Source organism: Saimiri boliviensis, chromosome 11, assembly GCF_048565385.1.
Source record: "Saimiri boliviensis isolate mSaiBol1 chromosome 11, mSaiBol1.pri, whole genome shotgun sequence".
Taxonomy (NCBI): Eukaryota; Metazoa; Chordata; class Mammalia; order Primates; family Cebidae; genus Saimiri; species Saimiri boliviensis.
This window is the reverse complement of record NC_133459.1, coordinates 46,917,874-46,932,850: the sequence shown is the minus strand read 5'-3', so window position 1 is coordinate 46,932,850 and position 14,977 is coordinate 46,917,874. Positions and strand designations below refer to the sequence as shown.

Here is a 14,977-nt window from a genome sequence, read left to right as displayed (position 1 = left end):
TCTTTTGGGAGGGTTGGTTGTTTTACCAATTACTAAGATAAAAATATTAAAACATCCAACTATAATTATTGAATTGGTTCTCCTTTCATTTATATCATGTTTTGCTTCATATAATTGGCTGGTTTTCAATTTATTGCACCTCACTACCAAATTCAATCTTCTTTCCTGTTCTGTGGAAATTGATTTAAGCCCTTTAATTGTTTTGTTTCTCTACCTGGCACTGAAGCTTTGTGCATTAGAGGACGCTGAAGAAATACTGCAGGGGAATAGGTTTTGTTTCCAGGTACCAATGTATTCACTCAACTTTTTCCATCACCAGGCTTCTGAAGCCCTTGTAGCTTCTCCAGTGCCCAGGTATTGCAATAAATGGTAGTCTACAGTGTTTTCCCCCAACCTGGCCTTGCTTTGGATGGTTCTATAGTGAAGCTCCTGGTGAAATGCCTGCCTGTAAATAGCCTCCTTGCTATCCTAGAGAGAGAATTTCTGGCAAGTTCCAGTGGGCAGATTTTCAATATATTCCACTGGCATGCCACTAGAATGACTTCTCTTTCAGTGAGCCGAGACTGTACCCTCTCCAACAAGCTTTGGATCTCAACACTGGGGAAAAGGCTTATGTAGAGCTTTTTTCTTGGTACTCTGAGACCTAGGAGTAATGGCTGTTTTTCTACCTGTTATTCCTATATTATTTTAAGTTCTTTTTACATCTTCCTAGACAGTCTCTTACTCCTTGAATACCTGGTTATAGTTAGCTGTTCTTTATATTAAACTTTTCCTGTGTGGCTTCTCTCTTCTAATTGGACCTAGTATGATATATTTATTTTGAGACTCTGTCTTAATTGCTTATATATTTATAATTGTTATATTTTCTTGAATCTTAACCTCATTTATGGCGGCAAAATTTATGGCAGCAAAAGTTATAGTAGCAAACTTGCAGTGGTCTCAGGCCTCACATCTTCCCACCGTATACTTAAGAATAAGAGGTCTATGTTCCATACTTTTCATCGAGCCTTGAGGTTTATTCTAATCAGAGTAGGAAGAGGGATGTAGTATGCTGTTAGTGTAGCCGACATACACATGTTCCACCTTTCGTTCAGGTGGTGCATATGTTAGTTTTCTAAGAACTACATAGATCTCTAATGGAAGGGGAAAGGAGGGGAATAGATGCCATGGTGGCATCTCGTAGGTGTTTCTACAGTGTACCTGCATAGTACTGAGCCTTTAAATTAAGCACAGAATGATAGCAGAAATGACAGAAATAACCAGTTTAAATAAAATATAAAGTTGAGCCCAAATAACCTAATCAATTTGGCTTTATGTAAGTGGAAGCAAAGAGAAGAATTTCAAGTAAGGGAAATTACTGAACCAATGTGGAATCTTCTAGAATTTTCACTTACCTATTCTAATACCGGAATTGAGTCATATATACATTTCCTATTGTCTTTCACTGAAGGTTTGTAGATTTTCATCTACAGTACAAAACTAATGTGTGCTTATCTGTCTAAAATCAAAAATTTATTAATTAAAATGTTATTAAAAAACAAATTGAACATGGTCCGGATGATCAAGGAGACCCTAGAACTTCTTTAACTGGATAGTTTGTAAATGGTCAGATCCTTGAGTAACCTCAGATCAAATGATTATGACAGTTCTTGGACATACTAATTACTTAAAATTTTCCTTATTATTATTGGTGATGTATTATTAGTGTCAGTTCTATTAGTATTATTATAGAACTTGCCAGTTCTATTTCATACCCTATAGACACCTCTAAGGAATCGTCAGGGAACCAGAATCACCACAGGCTCTTGGAAGATACATATCAATTATATATATTATAATTTAATAAATTATATTATAGTTATATTATTTAATACAATTATATTAAATGCCAATAACATTAAAAGCCATAATAGGGCAATTTTACATCCATAGAGAAGGTTTCCTCCTCAGGGAAATGGTTTTAATTCTGGAATCTACCAGAGCAAAGTAAGTTATGCCTAATGTATACCCTGGGAACTACTTTTAGGCAAGAAAGAGAATAAAAAAGTTTCTACTTCATAGACTTTCTATTAAAACTGGATTTTCATCTTCTTTCAGTGAACATTTGCAGATTTTCATCTACAAATACAAACACACACACACACACACACACCCCATAAGCACACACAGATGTTCTCTCACTATACTGCAGCAAATGTACTGCCTGAGAAGCTCTTCCTCTAGATATGCGTATGGCTTGCTCCCTCACTTATTTCCGGCCACTCCTCAGATTTATCATCATACTCAGAGAGGCCTTCTCTTACCAACGTATATGAAAAAGCACTCCTCGTCAGTGTCTCAATTTTTGTTCTATTGTCTTTAGATCTGTATCTTGTACACTAGGATGTTTTGAGAGTAAAGGGGTGTGCTAATAATTTTTTTGCAAAACTGAAGTTGTAAAAAGGGTGTCACCCAGGACCAAAGGAGAGACTGGTTCTCCTGTTTTCCTTTCAAGCATTGACATATTATTTATTTTTTAATTTTTTATCTCACTAGAATGACAGTTTTATAAGAGTAGAGATTTTTCCTGTTTTTTTTTTTTTTTTTTTTTTTTTTCCACTCCTGTATTTCTAGTGCATAGTACCTGGCACCTATTAGGTGTTTGATATCCAAGGAATTAAACAAAATGTCATAAATGTGTCATATAACTGCCTCTTATTACCATTTTTGTGACTGCTGGAACTGTTCTATTTAGATACCTGTTTGTAGTGTTATAATCTTGTGATTAGGAAATGTATTTTGTCTTTGAAAATTTATACTAGAATAGCTGTTCTGGTCTCCTTTTTCAACCATTTGGATAAAGAGAATATATGATTTTTATTTATATTGCAGTAGATTACTGGGTGTCTCTGTTGATTTCTCTTGCCTGTAGCTAAAGTAGCAGTTTTATTAAAGCTCCTGCTTTGGAAGCCCTTTTAAAATGCTTTTAGGTAAGGGTTTGAAGGCTAAGAATAAATTCCTCAAAGTCTGAGCATAAGAGTATTTCTGACTCAGTCCTCAGGAGAACTTGTAGGACTAAAGATTTATATAACAAATACATTCCAACCAATTTATATTTATAGTTTGGGCAGGTAAATGGGTATTTAGAAGAAATTATTATAGTAGTTGTTTTTGCTGGCACAGAGGTTTAACAGTAGTCTGACAAATAAGGTAGTTACTATAGCATTTTGATTTACTATTTTGCTATAATATTTCTGGAGTCTTACAGTACATTTAATTGTTGCTCACACTAAAAGTACATGTGAAAATGAGAATTTTTACAGAAGAAAGAGGAAAATTATTTTTAGCTATAAGATAATGAACAGTTACAAAATAAGATTAATTATATTGTATTTTCCAGTAGATATAGTTTATATTAACTTAATATTTGTGTTCCAGCAGCATTAGTTCTCCATAAAGCTTTTCTTTAAATAATTTACAGTTTTTCTCCTTGAAGTAATTTTTATGACAGTAAAATATGCATAACAAAATTTACTGTCTTAATAATTTTAAGTATCCAGTTTAGTGGTATTAAATATATTCATAATGTTGTGCTCCTATTACCACCATGCATCTCCATAACTCTTTTCATCTTGTAAAGCTGAAACTATAGCCATTAAACAGTAACTTCCATTTCCACCTCCCTGCAGTCTCTGGCAACCACCATTCTGTTTTCTTTCTCTATCATTTTGAGTACTCTATCTTGGATAAGCAGAATCATGCTGTATTTATGTGTTTTTTAAAAACTGGTTTATTTCACATAGCATAGTGTTCTCTAGGTTCATCCATGTTGTGACATATATCAGAATTTCGTTCCTTTTTAAGTATGAGTGATATTTCATTGTATGCATACACCACGTTTGGCCTATCACTTCCTGTGTTGATGGACACTTTGGTTGTTATTGTGAATAATGCTGCTTTGAACGTGGGAGTACAGATATCTGCTTACTTTCCATTCTTTTGAGTATATATTCAGATGTGGAATTGCCAGATCATATGGTAATTCTACCTTTAATTTTTTTCAGAAATTGCCATACTGTTTTCCATAGTAGCTGTACCATTTTACATTCCCATCAACTGCACAAGGATTCCAATTTCTCTACATCCTCACCAACACTTGTTTTCTGTTGTTTTGATAGCCCTTTCAATAAATGTGAGGTGGTATCTCATTTTAGTTGTAATTTGCATTTTCCTAATTATTAGTGATCTTCAGCATATTTTCATGTGCTTATTAGCCGTTTATGTATCCTCTTTGGAGGAATGTCTATTTAAGTTTTTTTAGTTTTAGGAATTTTCTGTATATTCTAGGTAGTAATTTCTTATCAGATATATTATTTGCAAATGTTTTCTTCCATTCTTTGGATTGCCTTTTTACTCCATTGATACTACCTTTTTATGCACAAAATTTTAAAGTTTTCATGGAGTCCAATTTGTCTATTTTTTAAATTGCCCTGGTGTGTTATTCAAGAAATCATTGCTAAATCCAATGTCCTGAAGCTTTTGTTCTATATGTTTTTAGGAGTTTTATGCTTTTCTAGATCCTTAAGTTGTAAAGTTAATTTGTTGATTTGAGGATTTATTTATTTATTTATTTTTGAGACAAGGTCTGGCTCTGTTGTCTAGGCTGCAGTGCAGTGGCGTGTCCTCAGCTCACTGCAGCCTCTGCCTCCCAGGCTAAAGCCATTCTCCCACCTCAGGCTCCCAAGTAGCTGGGACTACAGACATACACCACCATACCAAGCTAATTTTCATATTTTTTGTAGAGACAGGGTTTCACCATGTAGCCCAGGCTGGCCTTGAGCTCGTGAATTCAAGCAATACACCCACCTTGGCCTCCCAAGTGCTGGGATTACATTCATGAGTCACTACACCCTGTCCTTTCTTAATTTTTACTGTAAGCATTGATAGCTGTATCCATAGGTTTTGTTATTATATTTTAATTTTTATTTATCTCTAAGTATTTTCTAATTTCCTTCATGATTTCTTCTTTAATCTGCTGATCATTTAAGAGTGTGTTATTTTATTTCCATAAGTTTGTGAATTTTCCAAGTTTACTTTTGTTGTTGATTTCTATCCTTATCCCATTGTGGTCAGAGAATATACTTTGTATATCTATTTCCTTAAATCTATTAAAATTTAATTTGTAGTCTACCATATGGTCTATTCTGGAAAATGTCCCATGTATACTTGAGAAAAATATATATGTTGTGGCTGGGTAGAGTGTTTTGAAAATGTCTGTTAAATCTATTTGTTATATTTATTTTTTTAAGGTCCTCTGTTTTCTTTCTTAGCTACCGTGTGATTCTTTTATCCATTATTTAGAGTGATTATTGATTTCTCTTACTATTATTGTTGAACTGGTTGTTTCTCCCTTCAATTCTGTCCGTTTTTGTTTCATATATTTTTATGGTTTGTTTATAGATGTATAAATGTTTAGAATTGTTACATCTTTTTGCCACATTGAACCTTTTGTTAATGTGTAATCCTCTTTTTCACTTGTAATCTTTTTTGATTTTAAGTCTGTTTTGTCTGATGTTAGTATAACCACCCCACTCTCTTTTAGTTACTTTTGACTATCTTTTCCCATCCTTTCACATTTAAAATAAGTTCTTCTTTAGATCTAACGTGAATCCCTTATAGACATCATATCCCTAGGTCATTCTACCATTCTTTGTCTTTTGCTGACATGCTTTAATTCATTTACATTTAAAGTAATTACTGATAGATTTATTTCATTTTGCTATTTGTTTTCTAAATGCCTTATCACTTTTTTGTCTCTCATTTCTTGAATTACTGTCTTCTTTTGTGTTTAGTTGCTATTTTTGCTAATAAATTGTTTGTTTCTCTCTCATTTCCTTTTGTGTGTATTCTGTGGCTGTTTTCATCATGGTTACCAGGAGGATTGCATTTAATAAGCCAAATTTATTTAATTTATACTAGCGTAACTTCAGTAATATAAAAACCTGTACCTCTTTACAGCTATATTCCCACCCCTTTTAGGTGTTAATGTCATAGAATTACATGTTTATATTTTGTGTGCTCCAAAACATAAACTAATAATTGAAAGCATGCACTAGTATTTAAAAATGTATTGCAAACAAAAATGTGGAGTTACAACCCATTGTTATAAGAATACTAGCTTTTGTAACTTCCTACTTAGTTACCTTTATTTAGATCTTTATTTCTTTTATGAATTTGTGTTACTGTCCACCATCCTTTGATTTCACCTTTTAGGACTCTCTTAAACATTTCTTGCAGGGCAGATCTAGTGTTAATAAACTTTGTCAGATTTTATTTATCTGGGGACATCATAACTTCTCCTTCAGTTTTGAAAGAGAATTTTACCTAATACAGTATTCTTGTTAGTTTTTTCTTTAAATATTCTGTATGTATGAGCTCACTGCCTTCTGTCCAACAGTTTCTGATGAGAAATCTGCTAATAATCTTCTTGAAGCCTCTTTGTAAGTGATGTGTTGCTTGTCTTTTGTGCTGTTTTCAAGATTCTCTCGTTGTCTTTTGAAAATTTATAATGTGTCTCATTGTGGTACTTTTTATATTCATCTTTCCTGGAGTTTGTTGAGCTTCTTGGATGTTTATATTTATTTCATTCCTCAAATTTGAGAAGTTTTCAGCCATTGTTTCTTTAAATATATTCTTTGCTTCTTTCTCTCTCTCTCCTCCTTCATGGACTTCGTCAGTGTGTCCATTGATCCTCTTGGTGATGTCTTACAGATTCCTTAGGCTGCTCACTTTTCTTCAATTATTCTTCTTTCTGTTACACAGACTCAATAATTTGCATTGTCCTATCTTCAAGTTCACTGATTCATTCTTCTGCCTGGGGAAATCTTCCTTTGAGCTCATCTAGTAAATTTTTCATTTTAGTTATTGTATGTTTCAGCTCCTGCATTGTCTTTTGGTTCCTTTTAAATATTTTTATTGATATTTCCATTTTGTTCAAACATTGTTTCTCTGACCTTCTCTTCATCTTTCTTTTTGAGCATCTCTATGACAGTGATTTTGAAGTCTTCAGTTAGTTTATCTGCCATAAGGTCTTTTCTACAGATAGTTTCTGCTGATTTATTTTCTTCCTTTGACTGCAGCATATTTTTTGTTCCTTTTATGCCTTATGATTATTTTGTGTTGAAAACTGGGCATTTGAATCTAATAATGTGTTAACTCTGGAATCCAGATTTTTTTCTCTTCTCTAGTTTTTCCTGTTTCCCTAGTTTATTAAATTATTTTTGATTTTTTTCATTGTTTTGGACTGTCTTTGTGTTGAAGATCAGCCTAAACTATAAATGTAATGTCCCCTTAAGTATTTTCTGAGCCTTCTCCGGAGCATGCATGGTCACTTTATTATTTTCTCTGTGTATGAAGTTTTTTTTTTTTTTTTTTCAAATATCCTATTCTTTAAGGATCCCAAAAAGGGAAAAGGAAAAATGAAGGGGGAAGTAGAATGATGGTCCTTGTGAGGAGCTTGCAACAATGGTGTTAGGTGCAACAACATGTCCATAAGGCTCTTTATTTGCCTCTCTGTTATTGGGGAGCAGAGTACATATCTCCAGTATTTAGAGTACAGGACCCTTTTCTTGCCCATCCTGGCAAACGTGTGCGTAAGCTGCTCCTAAAAAAGGTACATATCTGCCTGCAGTGAGTTGGGTTTGAGGGTTGGGTAGCTGTTACTGTACTAAGTCAGCTGAAATTGACCAAAATTGATCACAGTTTATAGTTGAAGCCTTCCCCTGGAAATTGCAAACTTGTAATAGACTCTAGTCTTCCAAAATAGTTATAGCAAATAGATCACACACACACACACACACACACACACACACACACACACAGAGTCACACATACATACATATGTATACATATATACATATACAGTTGACCCTAAACAAAGTGAATTTGAACTGTGTGGGTCCATTTTCTTCTGTCTCTGCCAACCCTGAGACAGCAAGATCAAACCCATCTCTTCCACCTTTACCTCATCCTGCTCAGAGTTAAGACAAGGATGAAGAACTTCATGATGAATAATAAACATATTTCTACTTGATTATTAGTAAACCAATTTTCTCTCCCTTATGATTTTCTTATTCACATTTTTCTGTAGTTTATTATAAGAATATAATATATAATACGCACAATGCACAAAACATGTTAATTGAGTATGTTTTTATGTTATTAGTAAGGCTTTGGGTCAGTGGTATTAGTAGTCAAGTTTTAGAAGTTAAGTTTTTAGGGAGCCAGATTCATATGGTTCCATACGCATGGAGCTATAAGAAAGAATTAAATTATGTCTTTTTGCAGCAGCATGGATGTAGCTGGAGGTCATTAACTTAAGTGCATTAATGCAGAAACAGAAAACCAAATACAATATGTTCTCTCTTATAAGTGGGAGCTAAACACTGGGTACACATGGACACAAAGATGGGAACAAAAACACTGGAGATCTCAAAAAGGGGAAGGAAAGGAAAGAGGAAGGGGTCGAAAAGCTATTAATACCTGTCACAGGTGCTTTGTTCACTACCTGGGCAATGGGATTATGATTAATAGAAACCAAAACCTCTGCATCATGCACTTTATCCATGTAACAAACCTGCACATGGACCCTCTAAATTAAAAAAAAAGTTATATGAAGGTTTTCAACTGTGTGAGTTTGATGGCTCTAACCCCCATGTTGTTTAAGGGTCACCTGTCTTAACTTTTTAAATTTCACTTTTACTTATATCAAAATTATATTATTTTTAATTGGTTGTACCATTAGGTTGTTTTTCTTTAAATTGATTATATATAGTCTGTAAGGCTTATTACAGAAAACAGCAATAACATAACATATAAAATCCCTCTTTCCCATCATTTCCCACTCTTCTAGAGACTATGTTTTATTTTTTAACAATTGTATTCTTTGTACTTACCTTCATATTGATACACGCTTTTATGACATTTGCAATATTTTTAATTTTTTAACTTTTTTAGATATTGTCGCTGCTTTTTATTATGGAAGCAAATGATTTAAATACTTGCTGCACATTCCCTGCTTGCCCTCAAAACATATCCTTATCCATATTATGCCTTTCTGTCTTCCAAAAATAGTTATATCATAGTTTTGGTTTGTATTGCTATGACTATGTAAAAAGTATTGGTAGCTGGGTCATGTGTTATCTATACTGTGGTTATTTTTTCTGCAATACTTTGTTTTGCTTGAATCAATAATTATTTTCTCCTCTTTGCTTAGTTTTATAGTTTATTTTAATTTTTGCTTTGCTTAATCCCAGTTTTCTCTCAGGTAGTTAACTCATTGTTTTGAAGTTTATGTTCTTTCACTTATAAATCACTATTTTTTTTTTTTTGGCCTTAGTTCCTAAAATATTTTTAGTTTATCTTCAGTTCTAGTGATTTTACCAGAATATGTCCTGGAATTGTTTATTATGGCTCAATATTCTACGTACTATGTATTTTCTTTCATTGGTAGTTTCTAATCTTTTTGCATTTCAGCAAAGTTCTCTGAAGTATAGTATTTAATGTTCATTTTCTTTTTTTTTTTCTTTCTTTTGCCTTAGTTTTCTTTATTAGGAACTACTACTATAGTATTTTGGATCATTTTGTCTGTTTAGTCTTTACTTTCTATTATATTAAAAAATTTTTTGTTTCTTTTTGATTAAAAAATATTTTCCTTTTTTATTCTCTTTAAAGGCATTATATCTGTTGTATTATTTCCTTTCCTGTTTATTTTAATTCATTCAGTTATGAAATGACTTCTGACTGGGTGTGGTGGCTCATAAATATGATCCCAGTGTTAGGCTAGAGAATTGCTTGAGGCTGGGAGTTGAAGATCAGCCTGAGGAACATAGTGAGACCCCATCTCTACAAAAAAATTAGAAATTAGTCAGGTATAATGGTGCATTCCTGTAGTCCCAGCTACTCAGAAGGCTGAGGTTGAAGGATCACTTGATCCCAGGAGTTTGAGAGTACAGTGAGCTATGATGGGGCTACTGCCCTCTAGCCTGGGTGACAGAGTGAGAACCCTGTCTCTAGAAAAAAAAAAAAAAAGAAAAAGAAAAAAAAAGAACTAATTTTTTTACTTCTTTCCTGATTTATGTCATCTTATGTCTATGTTTTTCTAATTTTGATTAATGTAGTTCTTCAGTATCTTGTGTTACTTCCTTACTTTTTCAGTAAATTGTAGTTTTGCTCTATTTTGCTAACGTTTTTTGGATGCTGTCATTGTAGGATTCTTTTTGCTTATTATTTTACTGATTAAGAACTTGATATAAGATTTGACCTTGATCCTTTTCTTTGCTCATTTTTAATTAAATTTAAAATTAAATTTATTTATTTTTTTTCTGATCTCTTAGAGGGAAGATTGATTCAGGACAACATTTTAACTTCAAAGAGCTTCCATATATACTGTTCAAAGTGTGGTTGCTTGCTTTCTAGGGTATTCTGTCTCTGTTCCATTTCACTTTTGCTAGTCCATTTTTTCCTGATACTTTTATTTTTAATTTTTTTTGTTCTGTTCAATTTTTATTCTATTCTGTGTAGTTTTTCCTAGTGTTTTGGGTTGTATTCTGCACAGGAAGCCTGGGTGGTCAGTTGCTGTAGTTCTTATGGGCTACCAGGACTAATCTACCATCTTCAAACTTTGTCGTACAACTTTTGAACTTACCTGCTATTGGAATGAGCAAACCCCTTTCTAGTGTCAGCTGCTTTTTTTTTCAAATTGATCTACCATGCTTCCTAGTGTATGTGCATTGGCTATTTAGGGGTTATCTTTTCAGATCCTTTACATACCCTCTTCCTTCTGCTTGTGCAGTGCCTATCTTTTGCCCATTTTTCCATTGGGTTGTTTGTTCTTTTCTTAGTAATTTATAGGAATTTCCTACATTTTCTTATTATAAGCACTTTGCCAGTTATATGTTGCAAGTATCTTGTCCCACTCTGTGGCTTGCATTTTTAATCCATTAGCGATTCTTGCTCTTTTGATGAACAAGTTATTTTTAACATGATCTGACTTAATAAGGTAGTTTGATTTATTAATCTTTTCCTTTGTGCCTACTGCTTTTTTTTTCATTTTAAAGAAATCTTTGCCTTCACCAGTTATGAAAACATTCTTCTACATAATCTTTGAGAAACATGATTTCTTTACCTTTTACATTTTGATTTACTGTCCACCTGGATTTAATTTTTACATATGATATAAAGCAGGGATAGAATTTCTGTTTTATTCATATATAATCTCTAATTAAACAATACTATTTGTTGAAAAGACTTATTCTCATTGCTTTGTAGTGTTTACTTTGTCATAAATTAAGTGCCTGCCCTACATGTGGATTTTTTTTAGATTGTGTTCTGTTTCATGAGTCTGTCCATTGTTGTGTAAATATTATAGTTTCTTAATTACTGCAGCTTAAGTTTTGCTGTCTGGTAGTTTAAGCCCTCCAGGTTTATTCTTTTAGAATAATGCTTTACCTAGTCTTTGTATACTCAAATGTTCAAAGTGAACTACACTCCTCTTATGAAAACACTTCAATGACTATTGACATGTATGTATAACCATATAACCACCACTCACTGAAATACAAAATACTTGCAGCATCTAAAAAGTTCCCTTCTGCAGACACATAGACTAGTAGAACAGAATCTTAGAACCCAAAAACAAATCCACACACTTACAGTGAACTCATTTTTGACAAAGGTGTCAAAAACACACACTGGGGAAAAGATAGTCTCATTAATAAATAGTACTGGGAAAACTGGGTATCTGTATGCAAAAGAATAAAACTAGTTCCCTATCTCTCGCCTTATATAAAAATCAAGTCAAAATGGATCAAAGACTTAAATCGAAGACCTCAAACTATAAAACTACTACAGGAGAACATTAGGGAAAGTCTACAGGACATTATTGGTCAGGGCAAAGAGTTTTTGAGCAGTACCCCTCAAGTACAGGCAACGAAAGGAAATGTGGACAACTGGGATCACATCAAGTTAAAAAGCTTCTGCACAGGAAAGGGTACAATCAACAAAGTGAAGAGACAACCCACGGAATGGTAGAAAATTATTTACAAACTGCCCCTCTGACAAGGGATTAATAACCAGAATGTATAAGGAGTGCAAACAACTCTATAGGAAAATATTTAATCATCAAAAAATAGGCAAAAGATTGAATAGATATTTTTCAAAGGAAGACTTACAAATGGCAAGCTGGCATATGAAAATGTGCTCAACATCATTGATCATCAGAGAAATGCGCATCAAAACTGCAACGTGATATCATCTCACCCTAGTTAAAATGGCTTTTATCCAAAAGACAGGTAATAACAAATGCTGGTGAGGATGTGGGGAAAAGGGAATCCTTGTACATTGTTTCTGGGGATGTAAATTAGTACAACCACTGCGGAGAATAGTGTGGAGGTTTTTCAGAAAACTAAAAATAGAGTTGCCCTATGATCCAGTAGTCCCACTGCTGAGTATATACCCAAAAGAAAGGGACTCAGTATGTCAAAGAGATAACTACACTCCTATGTTTGTTGCAGCATTGTTTACAATAGCTAAGATTTGGACCTAACTGTCCATCAACAGATGTATTTGTAAAGTGTACATTTACTCAGTAGAATATTATTCAACCATTAAAAAGAATCAGATCCAGTCGTATGTAACAACATGGATGGAACTGTAGATCATCATGTTAAGTGAATTAAGCCAGCCACAGAAAGACAAACATTGCATGTTCTCACTTATTTGTAGGCTCTAAAAATCAAGTCAGTTGAACTCATGGAGGTAGAGTAGAAGGATGACTACCAGAGGCTGTGAAGGATAGTAGCAGGTTTGGCTGTGGGAAGGTAGGAATGGTTAATGGGTATAAAAAATATAAAAAGAATGAATAAGACCTGTCTTTTTTTTTTTTGTTTTTTTTTTTTTGAGACGGAGTTTCGCTCTTGTTACCCAGGCTGGAGTGCAATGGCGCGATGTCGGCTCACCGCAACCTCCGCCTCCTGGGTTCAGGCAATTCTCCTGCCTCAGCCTCCTGAGTAGCTGGGATTACAGGCACGCACCACCATGCCCAGCTAATTTTTTGTATTTTTAGTAGAGACGGGGTTTCACCATGTTGACCAGGATGGTCTCGATCTCTCAACCTCGTGATCCACCCGCCTCGGCCTCCCAAAGTGCTGAGATTACAGGCTTGAGCCACCGCGCCCGGCCAAGACCTGCTTTTTGATAGCACAATAGGGTGACTATAGTCAATAATACCTTAATTGTATATTTTTAAATAATTTAAAGAATATAATTGGCTTGTTTGTAACTCAAAGGATAAATGCTTAAGGGAATGGATACCCCATTCTTCATGATGTGCTTATTTTACATCACTGGCTGTTTTAAAACATCTCACATACCCCATAAATATATGCATGTACTATGTATGTACCTATAAAATTTAGAAAAATAATTAAAGCTGGGTGCAGTGGCTCATGCCTGTAATCCCAGCACTTTGGAAGGCTAAGGCAGCCAGATCACCTGAGGTCAGGAGTTTGAGACCAGCCTGGCCAACATGGTGGAAACTTCGTCCTTACTAAATTAAAGATTAACCAGGTGTGGTGGCAGACCCCTGTAATTCCAGCTACTTGGGAGGCTGAGACAGGAGAATCACTTGAATTTGGGAGTTGGAGTTTGCAGTGAGCTGAGATTCTGCCATTGCACTTCAGCCTGTGTGACAGGGCAAGACTCCATCTCAAAATAAATAAATAAATAAATAAATAAATAAATAAATAAATAAATAAATAAAGTTCCGTTCTGCCCCTACCAGTCAATACCTCTTCCTAGGATAGTCATTTTTCTGACTTTTTATCAGCATTGATTAATTTTATTCTTGGACTTCATATAAATGAAATAATATATGTATTTATTTGAATATGTTATTTTAATTTACTTATTTTTTTATTAACTTAGTGTCTTAGAGTTGTCTATATTGTTGTGTCTCAATAGTTTATTCTTCTTTATTACTGTTTAGTATCACATTGTATGGATATACTACAATTCATTTTTCTATTGATGACAATTGTTTTAAATTTTGAATTATTTTGAATAAAACTACTATGAGCATTCTCATAAGTATCTTTTGGTAAATAGATATACTTAGTTATTTTGGTATATTCTTATGGGGGAAATTTCTGAATCATAGGATAGATGTATGCCTATTTTTAGTTGACACTGCTGAACACTTTCCCAAAATTAACTGTACCATTTATGGTTAATTTGGAGTATGTGACATCGTATGTGAAAAATTGTAAAGATAATTAAAGGTGTAAGTAATATCTTGTTCTCTTTTTCCAAATAGGCTTTATGTTTCCTTTTTATTTGTTTATAGTAGGTTGTTAGTAGTACTAGCAATCCTAAATGATATCAGTCTAATGTCAGAGATTGAGATGATTTGAAGCTGTATTTCAGTCCTTGTAAAGACCAGGTGCTTTTGAGTTCATCCTTATTCCTATGATCCTGTCTTTTGGGGGCCCTGTCCAAAGTGGAGAGACTTTATAAAGGCTTCCTCTTCTTGGTAGATCGTGCACTCATGTTTTGCTTCTAGTCTGTGAGACCATAAAAATCTCAGCTCAGCTTTTCCAGTCTTTCATTTCTCTTTTCCAGAATTAGCAGATGCTCTTAGGGAGAAAGCAGCTCCAGTGTCTGGCTCATCTCCCTGGCTTTGCCTTCTCCCAGATCTTGGCTTCGTTGCTAGTCACTGCCTTATTAGCTTCTCTGTGAATACAGGCAGATTTAAAAACATGATTTGTCCAGATTTTCCTAGTCTTTTTAGAACGATTGGTCTACTCTGTGTAAATTGTCATTATAGAAGCAGAAATCTGTTTCTTATTAATATGTTTTCTGCTCTCATCCTTGCTCTCTATACTCTCCCGTCCTCCTTTCCCCTCGATATGCCTGTTTCATTATTCCAGATCTCTATTATTAT

At 34.0% G+C, this 14,977-nt stretch overlaps 1 protein-coding gene across 2 annotated transcripts in view; it reads left to right on the top strand.

The window, feature by feature from the left end:
* SPATA6 (spermatogenesis associated 6) overlaps nt 1-14,977 on the top strand; it is a 183,146-nt gene that overhangs the window by 26,278 nt on the left and 141,891 nt on the right. The window lies entirely within an intron of this gene.